General features: G+C 49.5%; 2 long non-coding RNA genes across 5 annotated transcripts; both read right to left on the bottom strand.

Annotated features, from left to right (window-relative positions):
• Positions 1 to 6,537: 6,537 nt before the first annotated feature.
• LOC125774287 (uncharacterized) lies at positions 6,538 to 15,185 on the bottom strand. 2 transcript variants are annotated; one of them, XR_007420754.1, is made up of 3 exons: positions 15,105 to 15,185; positions 7,111 to 7,278; positions 6,538 to 6,760 (listed from the first exon to the last, which is right to left on the bottom strand). It is a non-coding gene; the product is annotated as an uncharacterized LOC125774287 (long non-coding RNA). The 2 variants fall into 2 exon arrangements; XR_007420753.1 differs by lacking the exon at positions 15,105 to 15,185 and adding an exon at positions 14,293 to 14,373.
• A 239-nt stretch (positions 15,186 to 15,424) lies between these two features.
• LOC125774286 (uncharacterized) lies at positions 15,425 to 26,244 on the bottom strand. 3 transcript variants are annotated; one of them, XR_007420752.1, is made up of 5 exons: positions 26,124 to 26,244; positions 23,533 to 23,616; positions 22,035 to 22,846; positions 18,773 to 18,814; positions 15,425 to 16,448 (listed from the first exon to the last, which is right to left on the bottom strand). It is a non-coding gene; the product is annotated as an uncharacterized LOC125774286 (long non-coding RNA). The 3 variants fall into 3 exon arrangements; XR_007420750.1 differs by lacking the exons at positions 23,533 to 23,616; positions 26,124 to 26,244 and having other exon boundaries at positions 22,035 to 22,925; XR_007420751.1 differs by lacking the exons at positions 18,773 to 18,814; positions 23,533 to 23,616; positions 26,124 to 26,244 and adding an exon at positions 17,625 to 17,666 and having other exon boundaries at positions 22,035 to 22,925.
• Between the last annotated feature and the right edge of the window lie 29 nt (positions 26,245 to 26,273).

Below are 26,273 nucleotides of genomic sequence, written 5' to 3'. Positions count from 1 at the left end.
TAGCCAAGACACCTTAGCCAAGACACCTTAGCCAAGACACCTTAGCCAAGACACCTTAGCCCAGACACCTTAGCCGAGACACATTAGCCAAGACACCTTAGCCAAGACACCTTAGCCAAGACACCTTAGCCAAGACACCTTAGCCAAGACACCTTAGCCAAGACACCTAAGCCAAGACACCTTAGCCAAGACACCTTAGCCAAGACACCTTAGCCAAGACACCTTAGCCAAGACACCTTAGCCAAGACACCTTAGCCAAGACACATTAGCCAAGACACCTTAGCCAAGACACATTAGCCAAGACACCTTAGCCAAGACACCTTAGCCAAGACACCTTAGCCAAGACACCTTAGCCAAGACACCTTAGCCCAGACACCTAAGCCGAGACACATTAGCCAAGACACCTTAGCCAAGACACCTTAGCCCAGACACCTTAGCCGAGACACATTAGCCAAGACACCTTAGCCGAGACACATTAGCCAGGACACCTTAGCCAAGACATCTTAGCCAAGACACCTTAGCCAAGACACCTTAGCCAAGACACCTTAGCCAAGACACCTTAGCCAAGACATCTTAGCCAAGACACCTTAGCCAAGACACCTTAGCCAAGACACCTTAGCCAAGACACCTTAGCCAAGACACCTTAGCCAAGACACCTTAGCCCAGACACCTTAGCCGAGACACATTAGCCAAGACACCTTAGCCAAGACACCTAAGCCAAGACACCTTAGCCAAGACACCTTAGCCAAGACACCTTAGCCAAGACAACTTAGCCAAGACACCTTAGCCAAGACACCTTAGCCAAGACACCTTAGCCAAGACACCTTAGCCGAGACACACTAGCCAAGACACCTTAGTTAAGACTCCTTAGCCAAGACACCTTAGCCAAGACACCTTAGCCAAGACACCTTAGCCAAGACACCTTAGCCGAGACACAATAGCCAAGACACCTTAGCCAAGACACCTTAGCCAAGACACCTTAGCCAAGACACCTTAGCCAAGACACCTTAGCCAAGACACCTTAGCCAAGACACATTAGCCAAGACACCTTAGCCAAGACACATTAGCCAAGACACCTTAGCCAAGACACCTTAGCCAAGACACCTTAGCCAAGACACCTTAGCCGAGACACAATAGCCAAGACACCTTAGCCAAGACACCTTAGCCAAGACACCTTAGCCAAGACACCTTAGCCAAGACACCTTAGCCAAGACACCTTAGCCAAGACACATTAGCCAAGACACCTTAGCCAAGACACCTTAGCCAAGACACCTTAGCCAAGACACCTTAGCCAAGACACCTTAGCCAAGACACCTTAGCCAAGACACCTTAGCCCAGACACCTTAGCCAAGACACCTTAGCCAAGACACCTTAGCCAAGACACCTTAGCCCAGACACCTTAGCCGAGACACATTAGCCAAGACACCTTAGCCCAGACACCTTAGCCGAGACACATTAGCCAAGACACCTTAGCCGAGACACATTAGCCAAGACACCTTAGCCAAGACATCTTAGCCAAGACACCTTAGCCAAGACACCTTAGCCAAGACACCTTAGCCAAGACACCTTAGCCAAGACACCTTAGCCAAGACATCTTAGCCAAGACACCTTAGCCAAGACACCTTAGCCAAGACACCTTAGCCGAGACACAATAGCCAAGACACCTTAGCCAAGACACCTTAGCCAAGACACCTTAGCCAAGACACCTTAGCCAAGACACCTTAGCCAAGACACCTTAGCCAAGACACATTAGCCAAGACACCTTAGCCAAGACACATTAGCCAAGACACCTTAGCCAAGACACCTTAGCCAAGACACCTTAGCCAAGACACCTTAGCCGAGACACAATAGCCAAGACACCTTAGCCAAGACACATTAGCCAAGACACCTTAGCCAAGACATCTTAGCCAAGACACCTTAGCCAAGACACCTTAGCCAAGACACCTTAGCCAAGACACCTTAGCCAAGACACCTTAGCCGAGACACACTAGCCAAGACACCTTAGTTAAGACTCCTTAGCCAAGACACCTTAGCCAAGACACCTTAGCCAAGACACCTTAGCCAAGACACCTTAGCCGAGACACAATAGCCAAGACACCTTAGCCAAGACACCTTAGCCAAGACACCTTAGCCAAGACACCTTAGCCAAGACACCTTAGCCAAGACACATTAGCCAAGACACCTTAGCCAAGACACATTAGCCAAGACACCTTAGCCAAGACACCTTAGCCAAGACACCTTAGCCAAGACACCTTAGCCGAGACACAATAGCCAAGACACCTTAGCCAAGACACCTTAGCCAAGACACCTTAGCCAAGACACCTTAGCCAAGACACCTTAGCCAAGACACCTTAGCCAAGACACATTAGCCAAGACACCTTAGCCAAGACACCTTAGCCAAGACACCTTAGCCAAGACACCTTAGCCAAGACACCTTAGCCAAGACACCTTAGCCAAGACACCTTAGCCCAGACACCTTAGCCAAGACACCTTAGCCAAGACACCTTAGCCAAGACACCTTAGCCCAGACACCTTAGCCGAGACACATTAGCCAAGACACCTTAGCCCAGACACCTTAGCCGAGACACATTAGCCAAGACACCTTAGCCGAGACACATTAGCCAAGACACCTTAGCCAAGACATCTTAGCCAAGACACCTTAGCCAAGACACCTTAGCCAAGACACCTTAGCCAAGACACCTTAGCCAAGACACCTTAGCCAAGACATCTTAGCCAAGACACCTTAGCCAAGACACCTTAGCCAAGACACCTTAGCCAAGACACCTTAGCCAAGACACCTTAGCCAAGACACCTTAGCCCAGACACCTTAGCCGAGACACATTAGCCAAGACACCTTAGCCAAGACACCTAAGCCAAGACACCTTAGCCAAGACACCTTAGCCAAGACACCTTAGCCAAGACAACTTAGCCAAGACACCTTAGCCAAGACACCTTAGCCAAGACACCTTAGCCAAGACACCTTAGCCGAGACACACTAGCCAAGACACCTTAGCCAAGACACCTTAGCCAAGACACCTTAGCCAAGACACCTTAGCCAAGACACCTTAGCCAAGACACCTTAGCCAAGACACCTTAGCCAAGACACCTTAGCCAAGACACCTTAGCCAAGACACATTAGCCAAGACACCATAGCCAAGACACCTTAGCCAAGACACATTAGCCAAGACACCTTAGCCAAGACACCATAGCCAAGACACCTTAGCCAAGACACCTTAGCCAAGACACCTTAGCCCAGACACCTTAGCCGAGACACATTAGCCAAGACACCTTAGCCAAGACACCTTAGCCAAGACACCTTAGCCAAGACACATTAGCCAAGACACCTTAGCCAAGACACCTTAGCCAAGACACCTTAGCCAAGACACATTAGCCAAGACACCTTAGCCAAGACACCATAGCCAAGACACCTTAGCCAAGACACCTTAGCCAAGACACCTTAGCCCAGACACCTTAGCCGAGACACATTAGCCAAGACACCTTAGCCAAGACACCTTAGCCAAGACACCTTAGCCCAGACACCTTAGCCGAGACACATTAGCCAAGACACCTTAGCCAAGACACCTTAGCCAAGACACCTTAGCCAAGACACATTAGCCAAGACACCTTAGCCAAGACACCATAGCCAAGACACCTTAGCCAAGACACCTTAGCCAAGACACCTTAGCCAAGACACCTTAGCCAAGACACATTAGCCAAGACACCTTAGCCAAGACACCTTAGCCAAGACACCTTAGCCAAGACACCTTAGCCAAGACACCTTAGCCAAGACACCTTAGCCAAGACATCTTAGCCAAGACACCTTAGCCAAGACACCTTAGCCAAGACACCTTAGCCAAGACACCTTAGCCAAGACACCTTAGCCCAGACACCTTAGCCGAGACACATTAGCCAAGACACCTTAGCCCAGACACCTTAGCCGAGACACATTAGCCAAGACACCTTAGCCAAGACACCTAAGCCAAGACACCTTAGCCAAGACACCTTAGCCGAGACACATTAGCCAAGACACCTTAGCCAAGACACCTTAGCCAAGACACCTTAGCCAAGACACATTAGCCAAGACACCTTAGCCAAGACACCATAGCCAAGACACCTTAGCCAAGACACCTTAGCCAAGACACCTTAGCCCAGACACCTTAGCCGAGACACATTAGCCAAGACACCTTAGCCAAGACACCTTAGCCAAGACACCTTAGCCAAGACACCTTAGCCGAGACACATTAGCCAAGACACCTTAGCCAAGACACCTTAGCCAAGACACCTTAGCCAAGACACCTTAGCCAAGACACATTAGCCAAGACACCTTAGCCAAGACACCATAGCCAAGACACCTTAGCCAAGACACCTTAGCCAAGACACCTTAGCCCAGACACCTTAGCCGAGACACATTAGCCAAGACACCTTAGCCAAGACACCTTAGCCAAGACACCTTAGCCCAGACACCTTAGCCGAGACACATTAGCCAAGACACCTTAGCCAAGACACCTTAGCCAAGACACCTTAGCCAAGACACCTTAGCCAAGACACCTTAGCCAAGACACCTAAGCCAAGACACCTTAGCCAAGACACCTTAGCCAAGACACCTTAGCCAAGACACCTTAGCCAAGACACCTTAGCCAAGACACCTTAGCCAAGACACCTTAGCCAAGACACCTTAGCCAAGACACCTTAGCCCAGACACCTTAGCCGAGACACATTAGCCAAGACACCTTAGCCAAGACACCTTAGCCAAGACACCTTAGCCAAGACACCTTAGTCAAGACACCTTAGCCAAGACACCTTAGCCAAGACACCTTAGCCAAGACACCTTAGCCAAGACACCTAAGCCAAGACACCTTAGCCAAGACACCTTAGCCCAGACACCTTAGCCGAGACACATTAGCCAAGACACCTTAGCCAAGACACCTTAGCCAAGACACCTTAGCCAAGACACCTTAGCCAAGACACCTTAGCCCAGACACTTTAGCCAAGACACCTTAGCCAAGACACCTTAGCCAAGACACCTTAGCCGAGACACCTTAGCCAAGACACCTTAGCCAAGACACCTTAGCCAAGACACCTTAGCCAAGACACCTTAGCCCAGACACCTTAGCCGAGACACATTAGCCAAGACACCTTAGCCAAGACACCTTAGCCAAGACACCTTAGCCCAGACACCTTAGCCGAGACACATTAGCCAAGACACCTTAGCCAAGACACCTTAGCCAAGACACCTTAGCCAAGACACCTTAGCCAAGACACCTTAGCCAAGACACCTTAGCCAAGACACCTTAGCCCAGACACCTTAGCCGAGACACATTAGCCAAGACACCTTAGCCAAGACACCTTAGCCAAGACACCTTAGCCAAGACACCTTAGCCAAGACACCTTAGCCAAGACACCTTAGCCAAGACACCTTAGCCAAGACACCTAAGCCAAGACACCTTAGCCAAGACACCTTAGCCCAGACACCTTAGCCGAGACACATTAGCCAAGACACCTTAGCCAAGACACCTTAGCCAAGACACCTTAGCCAAGACACCTTAGCCAAGACACCTTAGCCAAGACACTTTAGCCAAGACACCTTAGCCAAGACACCTTAGCCAAGACACCTTAGCCGAGACACCTTAGCCAAGACACCTTAGCCAAGACACCTTAGCCAAGACACCTTAGCCAAGACACCTTAGCCCAGACACCTTAGCCAAGACACCTTAGCCCAGACACCTTAGCCAAGACACCTAAGCCAAGACACCTTAGCCAAGACACCTTAGCCGAGACACATTAGCCAAGACACCTTAGCCAAGACACATTAGCCAAGACACCTTAGCCAAGACACATTAGCCAAGACACCTTAGCCAAGACACATTAGCCAAGACACCTTAGCCAAGACACCTTAGCCAAGACACCTTAGCCAAGACACCTTAGCCAAGACACCTTAGCCAAGACACCTAAGCCAAGACACCTTAGCCAAGACACCTTAGCCAAGACACCTTAGCCAAGACACCTTAGCCAAGACACCTTAGCCAAGACACCTTAGCCAAGACACATTAGCCAAGACACCTTAGCCGAGACACATTAGCCAAGACACCTTAGCCAAGACACCTTAGCCAAGACACCTTAGCCAAGACACCTTAGCCAAGACACCTTAGCCAAGACACCTTAGCCAAGACACCTTAGCCAAGACACCTAAGCCAAGACACCTTAGCCAAGACACCTTAGCCCAGACACCTTAGCCGAGACACATTAGCCAAGACACCTTAGCCAAGACACCTTAGCCAAGACACCTTAGCCAAGACACCTTAGCCAAGACACCTTAGCCAAGACTTTTTAGCCAAGACACCTTAGCCAAGACACCTTAGCCAAGACACCTTAGCCGAGACACCTTAGCCAAGACACCTTAGCCAAGACACCTTAGCCAAGACACCTTAGCCAAGACACCTTAGCCAAGACACCTTAGCCCAGACACCTTAGCCGAGACACATTAGCCAAGACACATTAGCCAAGACACCTCAGCCAAGACACCTTAGCCAAGACACATTATCCAAGACACATTAGCCAAGACACATTAGCCAAGACACATTAGCCAAGACACATTCGCCAAGACACCTTAGCCAAGACACCTTAGCCAAGACACCTTAGCCAAGACACATTAGCCAAGACACCTTAGCCAAGACACATTAGCCGAGACACATTAGCCAAGACACCTTAGCCAAGACACATTAGCCAAGACACATTAGCCAAGACACATTAGCCAAGACACCTTAGCCAAGACACCTTAGCCAAGACACATTAGCCAAGACACATTAGCCAAGACACCTAAGCCAAGACACCTTAGCCAAGACACCTTAGCCAAGACACCTTAGCCAAGACACATTAGCCAAGACACCTTAGCCAAGACACCTTAGCCAAGACACCTTAGCCAAGACACCTTAGCCAAGACACCTTAGCCAAGACACCTTAGCCCAGACACCTTAGCCAAGACACCTTAGCCAAGACACCTTAGCCAAGACACCTTAGCCCAGACACCTTAGCCGAGACACATTAGCCAAGACACCTTAGCCCAGACACCTTAGCCGAGACACATTAGCCAAGACACCTTAGCCGAGACACATTAGCCAAGACACCTTAGCCAAGACATCTTAGCCAAGACACCTTAGCCAAGACACCTTAGCCAAGACACCTTAGCCAAGACACCTTAGCCAAGACACATTAGCCAAGACACATTAGCCAAGACACCATAGCCAAGACACCTTAGCCAAGACACATTAGCCAAGACACCTTAGCCAAGACACCATAGCCAAGACACCTTAGCCAAGACACCTTAGCCAAGACACCTTAGCCCAGACACCTTAGCCGAGACACATTAGCCAAGACACCTTAGCCAAGACACCTTAGCCAAGACACCTTAGCCAAGACACCTTAGCCGAGACACATTAGCCAAGACACCTTAGCCAAGACACCTTAGCCAAGACACCTTAGCCAAGACACCTTAGCCAAGACACATTAGCCAAGACACCTTAGCCAAGACACCATAGCCAAGACACCTTAGCCAAGACACCTTAGCCAAGACACCTTAGCCCAGACACCTTAGCCGAGACACATTAGCCAAGACACCTTAGCCAAGACACCTTAGCCAAGACACCTTAGCCCAGACACCTTAGCCGAGACACATTAGCCAAGACACCTTAGCCAAGACACCTTAGCCAAGACAGCTTAGCCAAGACACCTTAGCCAAGACACCTTAGCCAAGACACCTTAGCCAAGACACCTTAGCCAAGACACCTTAGCCCAGACACCTTAGCCGAGACACATTAGCCAAGACACCTTAGCCAAGACACCTTAGCCAAGACACCTTAGCCAAGACACCTTAGCCAAGACACCTTAGCCAAGACACCTTAGCCAAGACACCTAAGCCAAGACACCTTAGCCAAGACACCTTAGCCAAGACACCTTAGCCAAGACACCTTAGCCAAGACACCTTAGCCAAGACACCTTAGCCAAGACACCTTAGCCAAGACACCTTAGCCCAGACACCTTAGCCGAGACACATTAGCCAAGACACCTTAGCCAAGACACCTTAGCCAAGACACCTTAGCCAAGACACCTTAGCCAAGACACCTTAGCCGAGACACCTTAGCCAAGACACCTTAGCCAAGACACCTTAGCCCAGACACCTTAGCCAAGACACCTTAGCCAAGACACCTTAGCCAAGACACCTTAGCCCAGACACCTTAGCCAAGACACCTTAGCCAAGACACCTAAGCCAAGACACCTTAGCCAAGACACCTTAGCCCAGACACCTTAGCCGAGACACATTAGCCAAGACACCTTAGCCGAGACACATTAGCCAAGACACCTTAGCCAAGACATCTTAGCCAAGACACCTTAGCCAAGACACCTTAGCCAAGACACCTTAGCCAAGACACATTAGCCAAGACACCTTAGCCAAGACACCTTAGCCAAGACACCTTAGCCAAGACACCTTAGCCAAGACACCTTAGCCAAGACACATTAGCCAAGACACATTAGCCAAGACACCTTAGCCAAGACACCTTAGCCAAGACACCTTAGCCAAGACACCTTAGCCAAGACACATTAGCCAAGACACCTTAGCCAAGACACCTTAGCCAAGACACCTTAGCCAAGACACCTTAGCCAAGACACATTAGCCAAGACACCTTAGCCAAGACACCTTAGCCAAGACACCTTAGCCAAGACACCTTAGCCAAGACACCTTAGCCAAGACACCTTAGCCAAGACACCTTAGCCAAGACACCTTAGCCCAGACACCTTAGCCGAGACACATTAGCCAAGACACCTTAGCCAAGACACCTTAGCAAAGACACCTTAGCCAAGACACCTTAGCCAAGACACCTTAGCCAAGACACCTTAGCCAAGACACCTAAGCCAAGACACCTTAGCCAAGACACCTTAGCCAAGACACCTTAGCCAAGACACCTTAGCCAAGACACCTTAGCCAAGACACCTTAGCCAAGACACCTTAGCCAAGACACCTTAGCCAAGACACCTTAGCCAAGACACCTTAGCCCAGACACCTTAGCCGAGACACATTAGCCAAGACACCTTAGCCAAGACACCTTAGCCAAGACACCTTAGCCAAGACACCTTAGCCCAGACACCTTAGCCAAGACACCTTAGCCGAGACACCTTAGCCAAGACACCTTAGCCAAGACACCTTAGCCCAGACACCTTAGCCAAGACACCTTAGCCAAGACACCTTAGCCAAGACACCTTAGCCCAGACACCTTAGCCAAGACACCTTAGCCAAGACACCTAAGCCAAGACACCTTAGCCAAGACACCTTAGCCCAGACACCTTAGCCGAGACACATTAGCCAAGACACCTTAGCCGAGACACATTAGCCAAGACACCTTAGCCAAGACATCTTAGCCAAGACACCTTAGCCAAGACACCTTAGCCAAGACACCTTAGCCAAGACACATTAGCCAAGACACCTTAGCCAAGACACCTTAGCCAAGACACCTTAGCCAAGACACCTTAGCCAAGACACATTAGCCAAGACACCTTAGCCAAGACACCTTAGCCAAGACACCTTAGCCAAGACACCTTAGCCAAGACACCTTAGCCGAGACACATTAGCCAAGACACCTTAGCCAAGACACCTTAGCCAAGACACATTAGCCAAGACACCTTAGCCAAGACACCTAAGCCAAGACACCTTAGCCAAGACACCTTAGCCAAGACACATTAGCCGAGACACATTAGCCAAGACACCTTAGCCAAGACACCTTAGCCAAGACACCTTAGCCAAGACACCTTAGCCAAGACACCTTAGCCAAGACACCTTAGCCCAGACACCTTAGCCGAGACACATTAGCCAAGACACCTTAGCCAAGACACCTAAGCCAAGACACCTTAGCCAAGACACCTTAGCCAAGACACCTTAGCCAAGACAACTTAGCCAAGACACCTTAGCCAAGACACCTTAGCCAAGACACCTTAGCCAAGACACCTTAGCCGAGACACCTTAGCCAAGACACCTTAGCCAAGACACCTTAGCCCAGACACCTTAGCCGAGACACATTAGCCAAGACACCTTAGCCAAGACACCTTAGCCAAGACACCTTAGCCAAGACACTTTAGCCAAGACACCTTAGCCAAGACACCTTAGCCAAGACACCTTAGCCAAGACACCTTAGCCAAGACACCTTAGCCAAGACACCTTAGCCAAGACACATTAGCCAAGACACCTTAGCCAAGACACCTTAGCCAAGACACCTTAGCCAAGACACCTTAGCCAAGACACCTTAGCCAAGACACCTTAGCCGAGACACATTAGCCAAGACACCTTAGCCAAGACACCTTAGCCAAGACACCTTAGCCAAGACACCTTAGCCAAGACACCTTAGCCAAGACACCTTAGCCAAGACACATTAGCCAAGACACATTAGCCGAGACACATTAGCCAAGACACCTTAGCCAAGACACCTTAGCCAAGACACCTTAGCCAAGACACCTTAGCCAAGACACCTTAGCCAAGACACCTTAGCCCAGACACCTTAGCCGAGACACATTAGCCAAGACACCTTAGCCAAGACACCTAAGCCAAGACACCTTAGCCAAGACACCTTAGCCAAGACACCTTAGCCAAGACAACTTAGCCAAGACACCTTAGCCAAGACACCTTAGCCAAGACACCTTAGCCGAGACACCTTAGCCAAGACACCTTAGCCAAGACACCTTAGCCGAGACACATTAGCCAAGACACCTTAGCCAAGACACCTTAGCCAAGACACCTTAGCCAAGACACCTTAGCCAAGACACCTTAGCCAAGACACTTTAGCCAAGACACCTTAGCCAAGACACCTTAGCCAAGACACCTTAGCCAAGACACCTTAGCCAAGACACCTTAGCCAAGACACATTAGCCAAGACACCTTAGCCAAGACACCTTAGCCAAGACACCTTAGCCAAGACACCTTAGCCAAGACACCTTAGCCAAGACACCTTAGCCGAGACACATTAGCCAAGACACCTTAGCCAAGACACCTTAGCCAAGACACCTTAGCCAAGACACCTTAGCCAAGACACCTTAGCCAAGACACCTTAGCCCAGACACCTTAGCCGAGACACATTAGCCAAGACACCTTAGCCCAGACACCTTAGCCGAGACACATTAGCCAAGACACCTAAGCCAAGACACCTTAGCCAAGACACCTTAGCCGAGACACATTAGCCAAGACACCTTAGCCAAGACACCTTAGCCAAGACACCTTAGCCAAGACACATTAGCCAAGACACCTTAGCCAAGACACCATAGCCAAGACACCTTAGCCAAGACACCTTAGCCAAGACACCTTAGCCCAGACACCTTAGCCGAGACACATTAGCCAAGACACCTTAGCCAAGACACCTTAGCCAAGACACCTTAGCCAAGACACCTTAGCCGAGACACATTAGCCAAGACACCTTAGCCAAGACACCTTAGCCAAGACACCTTAGCCAAGACACCTTAGCCAAGACACATTAGCCAAGACACCTTAGCCAAGACACCTTAGCCAAGACACCTTAGCCAAGACACCTTAGCCCAGACACCTTAGCCGAGACACATTAGCCAAGACACCTTAGCCAAGACACCTTAGCCAAGACACCTTAGCCAAGACACCTTAGCCAAGACACCTTAGCCAAGACACTTTAGCCAAGACACCTTAGCCAAGACACCTTAGCCAAGACACCTTAGCCAAGACACCTTAGCCAAGACACCTTAGCCAAGACATCTTAGCCAAGACACCTTAGCCAAGACACCTTAGCCAAGACACCTTAGCCAAGACACCTTAGCCAAGACACCTTAGCCAAGACACCTTAGCCCAGACACCTTAGCCAAGACACCTTAGCCAAGACACCTTAGCCAAGACGCCTTAGCCCAGACACCTTAGCCGAGACACATTAGCCAAGACACCTTAGCCCAGACACCTTAGCCGAGACACATTAGCCAAGACACCTTAGCCGAGACACATTAGCCGAGACACCTTAGCCAAGACACCTTAGCCAAGACACCTTAGCCAAGACACCTTAGCCAAGACACTTTAGCCGAGACACATTAGCCAAGACACCTTAGCCAAGACACCTTAGCCGAGACACATTAGCCAAGACACCTTAGCCAAGACACCTTAGCCAAGACACCTTAGCCAAGACACCTTAGCCAAGACACCTTAGCCAAGACACCTTAGCCCAGACACCTTAGCCGAGACACATTAGCCAAGACACCTTAGCCAAGACACCTTAGCCAAGACACCTTAGCCAAGACACCTTAGCCAAGACACCTTAGCCAAGACACTTTAGCCAAGACACCTTAGCCAAGACACCTTAGCCAAGACACCTTAGCCAAGACACCTTAGCCAAGACACCTTAGCCAAGACATCTTAGCCAAGACACCTTAGCAAAGACACCTTAGCCAAGACACCTTAGCCAAGACACCTTAGCCAAGACACCTTAGCCAAGACACCTTAGCCAAGACACCTCAGCCCAGACACCTTAGCCGAGACACATTAGCCAAGACACCATAGCCCAGACACCTTAGCCGAGACACATTAGCCAAGACACCTTAGCCAAGACACCTAAGCCAAGACACCTTAGCCAAGACACCTTAGCCGAGACACATTAGCCAAGACACCTTAGACAAGACACCTTAGCCAAGACACCTTAGCCAAGACACATTAGCCAAGACACCTTAGCCAAGACACCATAGCCAAGACACCTTAGCCAAGACACCTTAGCCAAGACACCTTAGCCCAGACACCTTAGCCGAGACACATTAGCCAAGACACCTTAGCCAAGACACCTTAGCCAAGACACCTTAGCCAAGACACCTTAGCCGAGACACATTAGCCAAGACACCTTAGCCAAGACACCTTAGCCAAGACACCTTAGCCAAGACACCTTAGCCAAGACACATTAGCCAAGACACCTTAGCCAAGACACCATAGCCAAGACACCTTAGCCAAGACACCTTAGCCAAGACACCTTAGCCCAGACACCTTAGCCGAGACACATTAGCCAAGACACCTTAGCCAAGACACCTTAGCCAAGACACCTTAGCCAAGACACCTTAGCCAAGACACCTTAGCCCAGACACCTTAGCCGAGACACATTAGCCAAGACACCTTAGCCAAGACACCTTAGCCAAGACACCTTAGCCAAGACACCTTAGCCAAGACACCTTAGCCAAGACACCTAAGCCAAGACACCTTAGCCAAGACACCTTAGCCAAGACACCTTAGCCAAGACACATTAGCCAAGACACCTTAGCCAAGACACCTTAGCCAAGACACCTTAGCCAAGACACCTTAGCCAAGACACCTTAGCCCAGACACCTTAGCCGAGACACATTAGCCAAGACACCTTAGCCAAGACACCTTAGCCAAGACACCTTAGCCAAGACACCTTAGCCTAGACACCTTAGCCAAGACACCTTAGCCAAGACACCTAAGCCAAGACACCTTAGCCAAGACACCTAAGCCAAGACACCTTAGCCAAGACACCTTAGCCCAGACACCTTAGCCGAGACACATTAGCCAAGACACCTTAGCCAAGACACCTTAGCCAAGACACCTTAGCCAAGACACCTTAGCCAAGACACCTTAGCCAAGACACTTTAGCCAAGACACCTTAGCCAAGACACCTTAGCCAAGACACATTAGCCGAGACACATTAGCCAAGACACCTTAGCCAAGACACCTTAGCCAAGACACCTTAGCCAAGACACCTTAGCCGAGACACACTAGCCAAGACACCTTAGCCAAGACACCTTAGCCAAGACACCTTAGCCAAGACACCTTAGCCAAGACACCTTAGCCAAGACACCTTAGCCAAGACACCTTAGCCGAGACACAATAGCCAAGACACCTTAGCCAAGACACCTTAGCCAAGACACCTTAGCCAAGACACCTTAGCCAAGACACCTTAGCCAAGACACCTTAGCCAAGACACATTAGCCAAGACACCTTAGCCAAGACACCTTAGCCGAGACACATTAGCCAAGACACCTTAGCCAAGACACCTTAGCCAAGACACCTTAGCCAAGACACATTAGCCAAGACACCTTAGCCAAGACACCATAGCCAAGACACCTTAGCCGAGACACATTAGCCGAGACACATTAGCCAAGACACCTTAGCCAAGACACCTTAGCCAAGACACCTTAGCCAAGACACATTAGCCAAGACACCTTAGCCAAGACACTTTAGCCGAGACACATTAGCCAAGACACCTTAGCCAAGACACCTTAGCCAAGACACATTAGCCAAGACACCTTAGCCAAGACACATTAGCCAAGACACCTTAGCCAAGACACCTTAGCCAAGACACCTTAGCCAAGACACCTTAGCCAAGACACCTTAGCCCAGACACCTTAGCCGAGACACATTAGCCAAGACACCTTAGCCAAGACACCTTAGCCCAGACACCTTAGCCGAGACACATTAGCCAAGACACCTTAGCCGAGACACATTAGCCAAGACACCTTAGCCAAGACATCTTAGCCAAGACACCTTAGCCAAGACACCTTAGCCAAGACACCTTAGCCAAGACACCTTAGCCAAGACACCTTAGCCAAGACATCTTAGCCAAGACACCTTAGCCAAGACACCTTAGCCAAGACACCTTAGCCAAGACACCTTAGCCAAGACACCTTAGCCAAGACACCTTAGCCAAGACACCTTAGCCCAGACACCTTAGCCGAGACACATTAGCCAAGACACCTTAGCCAAGACACCTTAGCCAAGACACCTTAGCCAAGACACCTTAGCCAAGACACCTTAGCCAAGACAACTTAGCCAAGACACCTTAGCCAAGACACCTTAGCCAAGACACCTTAGCCAAGACACCTTAGCCGAGACACACTAGCCAAGACACCTTAGCCAAGACACCTTAGCCAAGACACCTTAGCCAAGACACCTTAGCCAAGACACCTTAGCCAAGACACCTTAGCCAAGACACCTTAGCCGAGACACAATAGCCAAGACACCTTAGCCAAGACACCTTAGCCAAGACACCTTAGCCAAGACACCTTAGCCAAGACACCTTAGCCAAGACACCTTAGCCAAGACACATTAGCCAAGACACCTTAGCCAAGACACATTAGCCAAGACACCTTAGCCAAGACACCTTAGCCAAGACACCTTAGCCAAGACACCTTAGCCAAGACACCTTAGCCCAGACACCTTAGCCCAGACACCTTAGCCGAGACACATTAGCCAAGACACCTTAGCCAAGACACCTTAGCCAAGACACCTTAGCCAAGACACCTTAGCCAAGACACTTTAGCCAAGACACCTTAGCCAAGACACCTTAGCCAAGACACCTTAGCCAAGACACCTTAGCCAAGACACCTTAGCCAAGACATCTTAGCCAAGACACCTTAGCCAAGACACCTTAGCCAAGACACCTTAGCCAAGACACCTAAGCCAAGACACATTAGCCGAGACACATTAGCCAAGACACCTTAGCCAAGACACCTTAGCCAAGACACCTTAGCCAAGACACCTTAGCCAAGACACCTTAGCCAAGACACCTTAGCCAAGACACCTTAGCCAAGACACCTTAGCCGAGACACATTAGCCAAGACACCTTAGCCAAGACACCTTAGCCAAGACACCTTAGCCAAGACACATTAGCCAAGACACCTTAGCCAAGACACCTTAGCCAAGACACCTTAGCCAAGACACCTTAGCCAAGACACATTAGCCAAGACACCTTAGCCAAGACACCTTAGCCAAGACACCTTAGCCAAGACACATTAGCCAAGACACATTAGCCAAGACACCTTAGCCAAGACACCTTAGCCAAGACACCTTAGCCAAGACACCTTAGCCAAGACACATTAGCCAAGACACCTTAGCCAAGACACCTTAGCCAAGACACCTTAGCCAAGACACATTAGCCAAGACACCTAAGCCAAGACACATTAGCCGAGACACATTAGCCAAGACACCTTAGCCAAGACACCTTAGCCAAGACACCTTAGCCAAGACACCTTAGCCAAGACACCTTAGCCAAGACACCTTAGCCAAGACACCTTAGCCGAGACACATTAGCCAAGACACCTTAGCCAAGACACCTTAGCCAAGACACCTTAGCCAAGACACCTTAGCCAAGACACATTAGCCAAGACACCTTAGCCAAGACACATTAGCCAAGACACATTAGCCAAGACACATTAGCCAAGACACCTTAGCCAAGACACCTTAGCCAAGACACCTTAGCCAAGACACCTTAGCCAAGACACCTTAGCCAAGACACCTTAGCCAAGACACTTTAGCCGAGACACATTAGCCAAGACACCTTAGCCAAGACACCTTAGCCGAGACACATTAGCCAAGACACCTTAGCCAAGACACCTAAGCCAAGACACCTTAGCCAAGACACCTTAGCCAAGACACATTAGCCGAGACACATTAGCCAAGACACCTTAGCCAAGACACCTTAGCCAAGACACCTTAGCCAAGACACCTTAGCCAAGACACCTTAGCCAAGACACCTTAGCCAAGATACCTTAGCCAAGACACCTTAGCCAAGACACCTTAGCCAAGACACCTTAGCCAAGACACCTTAGCCAAGACACTTTAGCCGAGACACATTAGCCAAGACACCTTAGCCAAGACACCTTAGCCGAGACACATTAGCCAAGACACCTTAGCCGAGACACATTAGCCGAGACACATTAGCCAAGACACCTTAGCCAAGACACCTTAGCCAAGACACCTTAGCCAAGACACATTAGCCAAGACACATTAGCCAAGACACCTTAGCCAAGACACCTTAGCCGAGACACATTAGCCAAGACACCTTAGCCAAGACACATTAGCCAAGACACCTTAGCCAAGACACCTTAGCCAAGACACATTAGCCAAGACACCTTAGCCAAGACACCTTAGCCAAGACACCTTAGCCAAGACACCTTAGCCAAGACACCTTAGCCAAGACACCTTAGCCAAGACACCTTAGCCAAGACACCTTAGCCGAGACACATTAGCCAAGACACCTTAGCCAAGACACATTAGCCAAGACACCTTAGCCAAGACACCTTAGCCAAGACACCTTAGCCAAGACACCTTAGCCAAGACACCTTAGCCGAGACACATTAGCCAAGACACCTTAGCCAAGACACCTTAGCCAAGACACCTTAGCCAAGACACATTAGCCAAGACACCTTAGCCAAGACACCATAGCCAAGACACCTTAGCCGAGACACATTAGCCGAGACACATTAGCCAAGACACCTTAGCCAAGACACCTTAGCCAAGACACCTTAGCCAAGACACATTAGCCAAGACACATTAGCCAAGACACCTTAGCCAAGACACCTTAGCCAAGACACCTTAGCCAAGACACATTAGCCAAGACACATTAGCCAAGACACCTTAGCCAAGACACCTTAGCCGAGACACCTTAGCCAAGACACCTTAGCCAAGACACCTTAGCCAAGACACATTAGCCAAGACACCTTAGCCAAGACACCTTAGCCAAGACACTTTAGCCAAGACACCTTAGCCAAGACACCTTAGCCAAGACACCTTAGCCAAGACACCTTAGCCAAGACACCTTAGCCAAGACACCTTAGCCGAGACACATTAGCCAAGACACTTTAGCCAAGACACATTAGCCGAGACACATTAGCCAAGACACCTTAGCCAAGACACCTTAGCCAAGACACCTTAGCCAAGACACCTTAGCCGAGACACCTTAGCCAAGACACCTTAGCCAAGACAACTTAGCCAAGACACCTTAGCCGAGACACCTTAGCCGAGACACATTAGCCGAGACACATTAGCCAAGACACCTTAGCCAAGACACCTTAGCCAAGACACCTTAGCCAAGACACCTTAGCCAAGACACATTAGCCAAGACACCATAGCCAAGACACCTTAGCCAAGACACCTTAGCCAAGACACCTTAGCCAAGACACCTTAGCCAAGACACCTTAGCCGAGACACATTAGCCAAGACACCTTAGCCAAGACACCTTAGCCAAGACACCTTAGCCAAGACACATTAGCCAAGACACCTTAGCCAAGACACCTTAGCCAAGACACCTTAGCCAAGACACCTTAGCCAAGACACCTTAGCCAAGACACCTTAGCCAAGACACCTTAGCCAAGACACCTTAGCCAAGACACCTTAGCCGAGACACATTAGCCAAGACACCTTAGCCAAGACACCTTAGCCAAGACACCTTAGCCAAGACACCTTAGCCAAGACACCTTAGCCAAGACACCTTAGCCAAGACACTTTAGCCGAGACACATTAGCCAAGACACCTTAGCCAAGACACCTTAGCCGAGACACATTAGCCAAGACACCTTAGCCAAGACACCTTAGCCGAGACACATTAGCCAAGACACCTTAGCCAAGACACCTTAGCCAAGACACCTTAGCCAAGACACATTAGCCAAGACACCTTAGCCAAGACACCTTAGCCAAGACACCTTAGCCAAGACACATTAGCCAAGACACCTTAGCCAAGACACCTTAGCCAAGACACCTTAGCCAAGACACCTTAGCCAAGACACCTTAGCCAAGACACCTTAGCCAAGACACCTTAGCCAAGACACCTTAGCCAAGACACCTTAGCCAAGACACCTTAGCCAAGACACCTTAGCCGAGACACATTAGCCAAGACACCTTAGCCAAGACACCTTAGCCCAGACACCTTAGCCGAGACACATTAGCCAAGACACCTTAGCCAAGACACCTTAGCCAAGACACCTTAGCCAAGACACCTTAGCCGAGACACTTTAGCCAAGACACATTAGCCGAGACACATTAGCCAAGACACCTTAGCCAAGACACCTTAGCCAAGACACCTTAGCCAAGACACCTTAGCCGAGACACCTTAGCCAAGACACCTTAGCCAAGACAACTTAGCCAAGACACCTTAGTCAAGACACCTTAGCCGAGACACATTAGCCGAGACACATTAGCCAAGACACCTTAGCCAAGACACCTTAGCCAAGACACCTTAGCCAAGACACCTTAGCCAAGACACATTAGCCAAGACACCTTAGCCAAGACACCTTAGCCAAGACACCTTAGCCAAGACACCTTAGCCAAGACACCTTAGCCAAGACACATTAGCCAAGACACCTTAGCCAAGACACCTTAGCCAAGACACCTTAGCCGAGACACATTAGCCAAGACACCTTAGCCAAGACACCTTAGCCCAGACACCTTAGCCGAGACACATTAGCCAAGACACCTTAGCCAAGACACCTTAGCCAAGACACCTTAGCCAAGACACCTTAGCCAAGACACCTTAGCCAAGACACTTTAGCCAAGACACCTTAGCCAAGACACCTTAGCCAAGACACCTTAGCCAAGACACCTTAGCCAAGACACCTTAGCCGAGACACACTAGCCAAGACACCTTAGCCAAGACACCTTAGCCAAGACACCTTAGCCAAGACACCTTAGCCTAGACACCTTAGCAAAGACACCTTAGCCAAGACACCTTAGCCGAGACACATTAGCCAAGACACTTTAGCCAAGACACCTTAGCCGAGACACATTAGCCAAGACACCTTAGCCAAGACACCTTAGCCAAGACACCTTAGCCAAGACACCTTAGCCAAGACACATTAGCCAAGACACCTTAGCCAAGACACCTTAGCCAAGACACCTTAGCCAAGACACCTTAGCCAAGACACTTTAGCCAAGACACCTTAGCCGAGACACATTAGCCAAGACACCTTAGCCAAGACACATTAGCCAAGACACCTTAGCCGAGACACATTAGCCAAGACACTTTAGCAAAGACACCTTAGCCAAGACACCTTAGCCAAGACACCTTAGCCAAGACACCTTAGCCAAGACACCTAAGCCAAGACACCTTAGCCAAGACACATTAGCCAAGACACATTAGCCAAGACACATTAGCCAAGACACATTAGCCGAGACACATTAGCCAAGACACCTTAGCCAAGACACCTTAGCCGAGACACCTTAGCCAAGACACATTAGCCAAGACACCTTAGCCAAGACACATTAGCCAAGGCACATTAGTCAAGACACCTTAGCCAAGACACCTTAGCCAAGACACCTTAGCCAAGACACATTAGCCAAGACACCTTAGCCGAGACACATTAGCCAAGACACCTTAGCCAAGACACCTTAGCCAAGACACATTAGCCAAGACACATTAGCCAAGACACATTAGCCGAGACACATTAGTCAAGACACCTTAGCCAAGACACCTTAGCCGAGACACCTTAGCCAAGACACATTAGCCAAGACACATTAGCCAAGACACATTAGCCAAGACACATTAGCCAAGACACATTAGCCAAGACACCTTAGCCGAGACACCTTAGCCAAGACACCTTAGCCAAGACACATTAGCCAAGACACCTTAGCCAAGGCACATTAGTCAAGACACATTAGCCAAGACACATTAGCCAAGACACATTAGCCAAGACACCTTAGCCGAGACACCTTAGCCAAGACACATTAGCCAAGACACCTTAGCCAAGACACCTTAGCCAAGACACATTAGCCAAGACACATTAGCCAAGACACCTTAGCCAAGACACCTTAGCCAAGACACCTTAGCCAAGACACCTTAGCCAAGACACCTTAGCCAAGACACCTTAGCCAAGACACATTAGCCAAGACACCTTAGCCGAGACACATTAGCCAAGACACATTAGCCAAGACACATTAGCCGAGACACATTAGCCAAGACACCTTAGCCAAGACACCTTAGCCAAGACACCTTAGCCAAGACACATTAGCCAAGACACCTTAGCCAAGACACCTTAGCCCAGACACCTTAGCCAAGACACCTTAGGCCAGACACCTTAGCCAAGACACCTTAGCCAAGACACATTAGCCAAGACACCTTAGCCAAGACACATTAGCCAAGACACATTAGCCAAGACACATTAGCCGAGACACATTAGCCAAGACACCTTAGCCAAGACACCTTAGCCAAGACACCTTAGCCAAGACACATTAGCCAAGACACCTTAGCCAAGACACCTTAGCCCAGACACCTTAGCCAAGACACCTTAGCCCAGACACCTTAGCCAAGACACCTTAGCCAAGACACATTAGCCAAGACACCTTAGCCAAGACACCTTAGCCAAGACACCTTAGCCAAGACACCTTAGCCAAGACACCTTAGCCAAGACACCTTAGCCAAGACACATTAGCCAAGACACCTTAGCCGAGACACATTAGCCAAGACACCTTAGCCAAGACACCTTAGCCAAGTTACATTAGCCAAGACACATTAGCCAAGACACATTAGCCGAGACACATTAGCCAAGACACCTTAGCCAAGACACCTTAGCCGAGACACCTTAGCCAAGACACATTAGCCAAGACACCTTAGCCAAGACACATTAGCCAAGGCACATTAGTCAAGACACATTAGCCAAGACAAATTAGCCAAGACACATTAGCCAAGACACCTTAGCCGAGACACCTTAGCCAAGACACATTAGCCAAGACACCTTAGCCAAGACACCTTAGCCAAGACACATTAGCCAAGACACATTAGCCAAGACACCTTAGCCAAGACACCTTAGCCAAGACACCTTAGCCAAGACACCTTAGCCAAGACACCTTAGCCAAGACACCTTAGCCAAGACACCTTAGCCGAGACACCTTAGCCGAGACACATTAGCCAAGACACCTTAGCCAAGACACCTTAGCCAAGACACATTAGCCAAGACACATTAGCCAAGACACATTAGCCAAGACACCTTAGCCAAGACACCTTAGCCAAGACACCTTAGCCAAGACACCTTAGCCAAGACACATTAGCCAAGACACCTTAGCCAAGACACCTTAGCCCAGACACCTTAGCCAAGACACCTTAGCCCAGACACCTTAGCCGAGACACATTAGCCAAGACACCTTAGCCAAGACACCTTAGCCAAGACACCTTAGCCAAGACACCTTAGCCAAGACACCTTAGCCAAGACACCTTAGCCAAGACACCTTAGCCAAGACACCTTAGCCAAGACACCTTAGCCGAGACACATTAGCCAAGACACCTTAGCCTAGACACCTTAGCCAAGACACCTTAGCCAAGACACATTAGCCAAGACACCTTAGCCAAGACACCTTAGCCAAGACACCTTAGCCAAGACACCTTAGCCAAGACACCTTAGCCAAGACACCTTAGCCAAGACACCTTAGCCAAGACACATTAGCCAAGACACCTTAGCCAAGACACCTTAGCCAAGACACCTTAGCCAAGACACCTTAGCCAAGACACCTTAGCCAAGACACATTAGCCAAGACACATTAGCCAAGACACCTTAGCCAAGACACCTTAGCCAAGACACCTTAGCCAAGACACCTTAGCCAAGACACCTTAGCCAAGACACCTTAGCCAAGACACATTAGCCAAGACACCTTAGCCGAGACACATTAGCCAAGACACCTTAGCCAAGACACATTAGCCAAGACACATTAGCCAAGACACATTAGCCGAGACACATTAGCCAAGACACCTTAGCCAAGACACCTTAGCCAAGACACCTTAGCCAAGACACCTTAGCCAAGACACCTTAGCCAAGACACCTTAGCCAAGACACCTTAGCCAAGACACCTAAGCCAAGACACCTTAGCCAAGACACATTAGCCAAGACACCTTAGCCAAGACACCTTAGCCAAGACACATTAGCCAAGACACCTTAGCCAAGACACCTTAGCCAAGACACCTTAGCCAAGACACCTTAGCCAAGACACCTTAGCCAAGACACCTAAGCCAAGACACCTTAGCCAAGACACATTAGCCAAGACACCTTAGCCAAGACACCTTAGCCAAGACACATTAGCCAAGACACCTTAGCCAAGACACCTTAGCCAAGACACCTTAGCCAAGACACCTTAGCCAAGACACCTTAGCCAAGACACCTTAGCCAAGACACCTTAGCCAAGACACCTTAGCCAAGACACCTTAGCCGAGACACATTAGCCAAGACACCTTAGCCTAGACACCTTAGCCAAGACACCTTAGCCAAGACACCTTAGCCAAGACACATTAGCCGAGACACCTTAGCCAAGACACCTTAGCCAAGACACCTTAGCCAAGACACCTTAGCCAAGACACCTTAGCCAAGACATCTTAGCCAAGACACATTAGCCAAGACACCTTAGCCAAGACACCTTAGCCAAGACACATTAGCCAAGACACCTTAGCCAAGACACCTTAGCCAAGACACTTTAGCCGAGACACATTAGCCAAGACACCTTAGCCAAGACACCTTAGCCGAGACACATTAGCCAAGACACCTTAGCCAAGACACCTTAGCCGAGACACATTAGCCAAGACACCTTAGCCAAGACACCTTAGCCAAGACACCTTAGCCAAGACACATTAGCCAAGACACCTTAGCCAAGACACCTTAGCCAAGATACCTTAGCCAAGACACATTAGCCAAGACACCTTAGCCAAGACACCTTAGCCAAGACACCTTAGCCAAGACACCTTAGCCAAGACACCTTAGCCAAGACACCTTAGCCAAGACACCTTAGCCAAGACACCTTAGCCCAGACACCTTAGCCAAGACACCTTAGCCCAGACACCTTAGCCGAGACACATTAGCCAAGACACCTTAGCCAAGACACCTTAGTCAAGACACCTTAGCCAAGACACCTTAGCCAAGACACCTTAGCCAAGACACTTTAGCCAAGACACCTTAGCCAAGACACCTTAGCCAAGACACCTTAGCCAAGACACCTTAGCCGAGACACACTAGCCAAGACACCTTAGCCAAGACACCTTAGCCAAGACACCTTAGCCAAGACACATTAGCCAAGACACCTTAGCCAAGACACCTTAGCCAAGACACCTTAGCCAAGACACCTTAGCCAAGACACCTTAGCCAAGACACATTAGCCAAGACACCTTAGCCGAGACACATTAGCCGAGACACATTAGCCGAGACACATTAGCCAAGACACCTTAGCCAAGACACCTTAGCCAAGACACCTTAGCCAAGACACATTAGCCAAGACACCTTAGCCAAGACACCTTAGCCAAGACACCTTAGCCAAGACACCTTAGCCAAGACACCTTAGTCAAGACACCTTAGCCAAGACACCTTAGCCAAGACACCTTAGCCGAGACACCTTAGCCAAGACACCTTAGCCAAGACACCTTAGCCAAGACACATTAGCCAAGACACCTTAGCCAAGACACCTTAGCCAAGATACCTTAGCCAAGACACTTTAGCCAAGACACCTTAGCCAAGACACCTTAGCCAAGACACCTTAGCCAAGACACCTTAGCCAAGACACCTTAGCCAAGACACCTTAGCCGAGACACATTAGCCAAGACACTTTAGCCAAGACACATTAGCCGAGACACATTAGCCAAGACACCTTAGCCAAGACACCTTAGCCAAGACACCTTAGCCAAGACACCTTAGCCGAGACACCTTAGCCAAGACACCTTAGCCAAGACAACTTAGCCAAGACACCTTAGCCAAGACACCTTAGCCGAGACACATTAGCCGAGACACATTAGCCAAGACACCTTAGCCAAGACACCTCAGCCAAGACACCTTAGCCAAGACACCTTAGCCAAGACACATTAGCCAAGACACCTTAGCCAAGACACCTTAGCCAAGACACCTTAGCCAAGACACCTTAGCCAAGACACCTTAGCCAAGACACCTTAGCCGAGACACATTAGCCAAGACACCTTAGCCAAGACACCTTAGCCAAGACACCTTAGCCAAGACACCTTAGCCAAGACACCTTAGCCAAGACACCTTAGCCAAGACACATTAGCCAAGACACCTTAGCCAAGACACCTTAGCCAAGACACCTTAGCCAAGACACCTTAGCCAAGACACCTTAGCCAAGGACACCTTAGCCAAGACACCTTAGCCAAGACACCTTAGCCAAGACACCTTAGCCAAGACACCTTAGCCGAGACACATTAGCCAAGACACCTTAGCCAAGACACCTTAGCCGAGACACCTTAGCCAAGACACCTTAGCCAAGACACCTTAGCCAAGACACCTTAGCCAAGACACCTTAGCCAAGACACTTTAGCCGAGACACATTAGCCAAGACACCTTAGCCAAGACACCTTAGCCGAGACACATTAGCCAAGACACCTTAGCCAAGACACCTTAGCCGAGACACATTAGCCAAGACACCTTAGCCAAGACACCTTAGCCAAGACACCTTAGCCAAGACACCTTAGCCAAGACACCTTAGCCAAGACACCTTAGCCAAGACACATTAGCCAAGACACTTTAGCCGAGACACATTAGCCAAGACACCTTAGCCAAGACACCTTAGCCGAGACACATTAGCCAAGACACCTTAGCCGAGACACCTTAGCCAAGACACCTTAGCCAAGACACCTTAGCCAAGACACCTTAGCCAAGACACCTTAGCCAAGACACCTTAGCCAAGACACCTTAGCCAAGACACATTAGCCAAGACACCTTAGCCAAGACACCTTAGCCAAGACACCTTAGCCAAGACACCTTAGCCAAGACACTTTAGCCAAGACACCTTAGCCGAGACACATTAGCCAAGACACCTTAGCCAAGACACATTAGCCAAGACACCTTAGCCGAGACACATTAGCCAAGACACTTTAGCCAAGACACCTTAGCCAAGACACATTAGCCAAGACACTTTAGCCGAGACACATTAGCCAAGACACCTTAGCCAAGACACCTTAGCCGAGACACATTAGCCAAGACACCTTAGCCGAGACACCTTAGCCAAGACACCTTAGCCAAGACACCTTAGCCAAGACACCTTAGCCAAGACACCTTAGCCGAGACACATTAGCCAAGACACATTAGCCAAGACACCTTAGCCAAGACACCTTAGCCAAGACACCTTAGCCAAGACACCTTAGCCAAGACACCTTAGCCAAGACACCTTAGCCAAGACACCTTAGCCAAGACACCTTAGCCGAGACACACTAGCCAAGACACCTTAGCCAAGACACCTTAACCAAGACACCTTAGCCAAGACACCTTAGCCAAGACACATTAGCCAAGACACATTAGCCAAGACACCTTAGCCAAGACACCTTAGCCAAGACACCTTAGCCAAGACACCTTAGCCGAGACACATTAGCCAAGACACTTTAGCCAAGACACATTAGCCGAGACACATTAGCCAAGACACCTTAGCCAAGACACCTTAGCCAAGACACCTTAGCCAAGACACCTTAGCCGAGACACCTTAGCCAAGACACCTTAGCCAAGACAACTTAGCCAAGACACCTTAGCCAAGACACCTTAGCCGAG

Source organism: Anopheles funestus, unplaced genomic scaffold (genome assembly GCF_943734845.2).
Source record: "Anopheles funestus unplaced genomic scaffold, idAnoFuneDA-416_04 scaffold_290_ctg1, whole genome shotgun sequence".
In the NCBI taxonomy this organism is placed as follows: domain Eukaryota; kingdom Metazoa; phylum Arthropoda; class Insecta; order Diptera; family Culicidae; genus Anopheles; species Anopheles funestus.
This window is presented reverse-complemented; position numbering and strand designations above follow the sequence as displayed.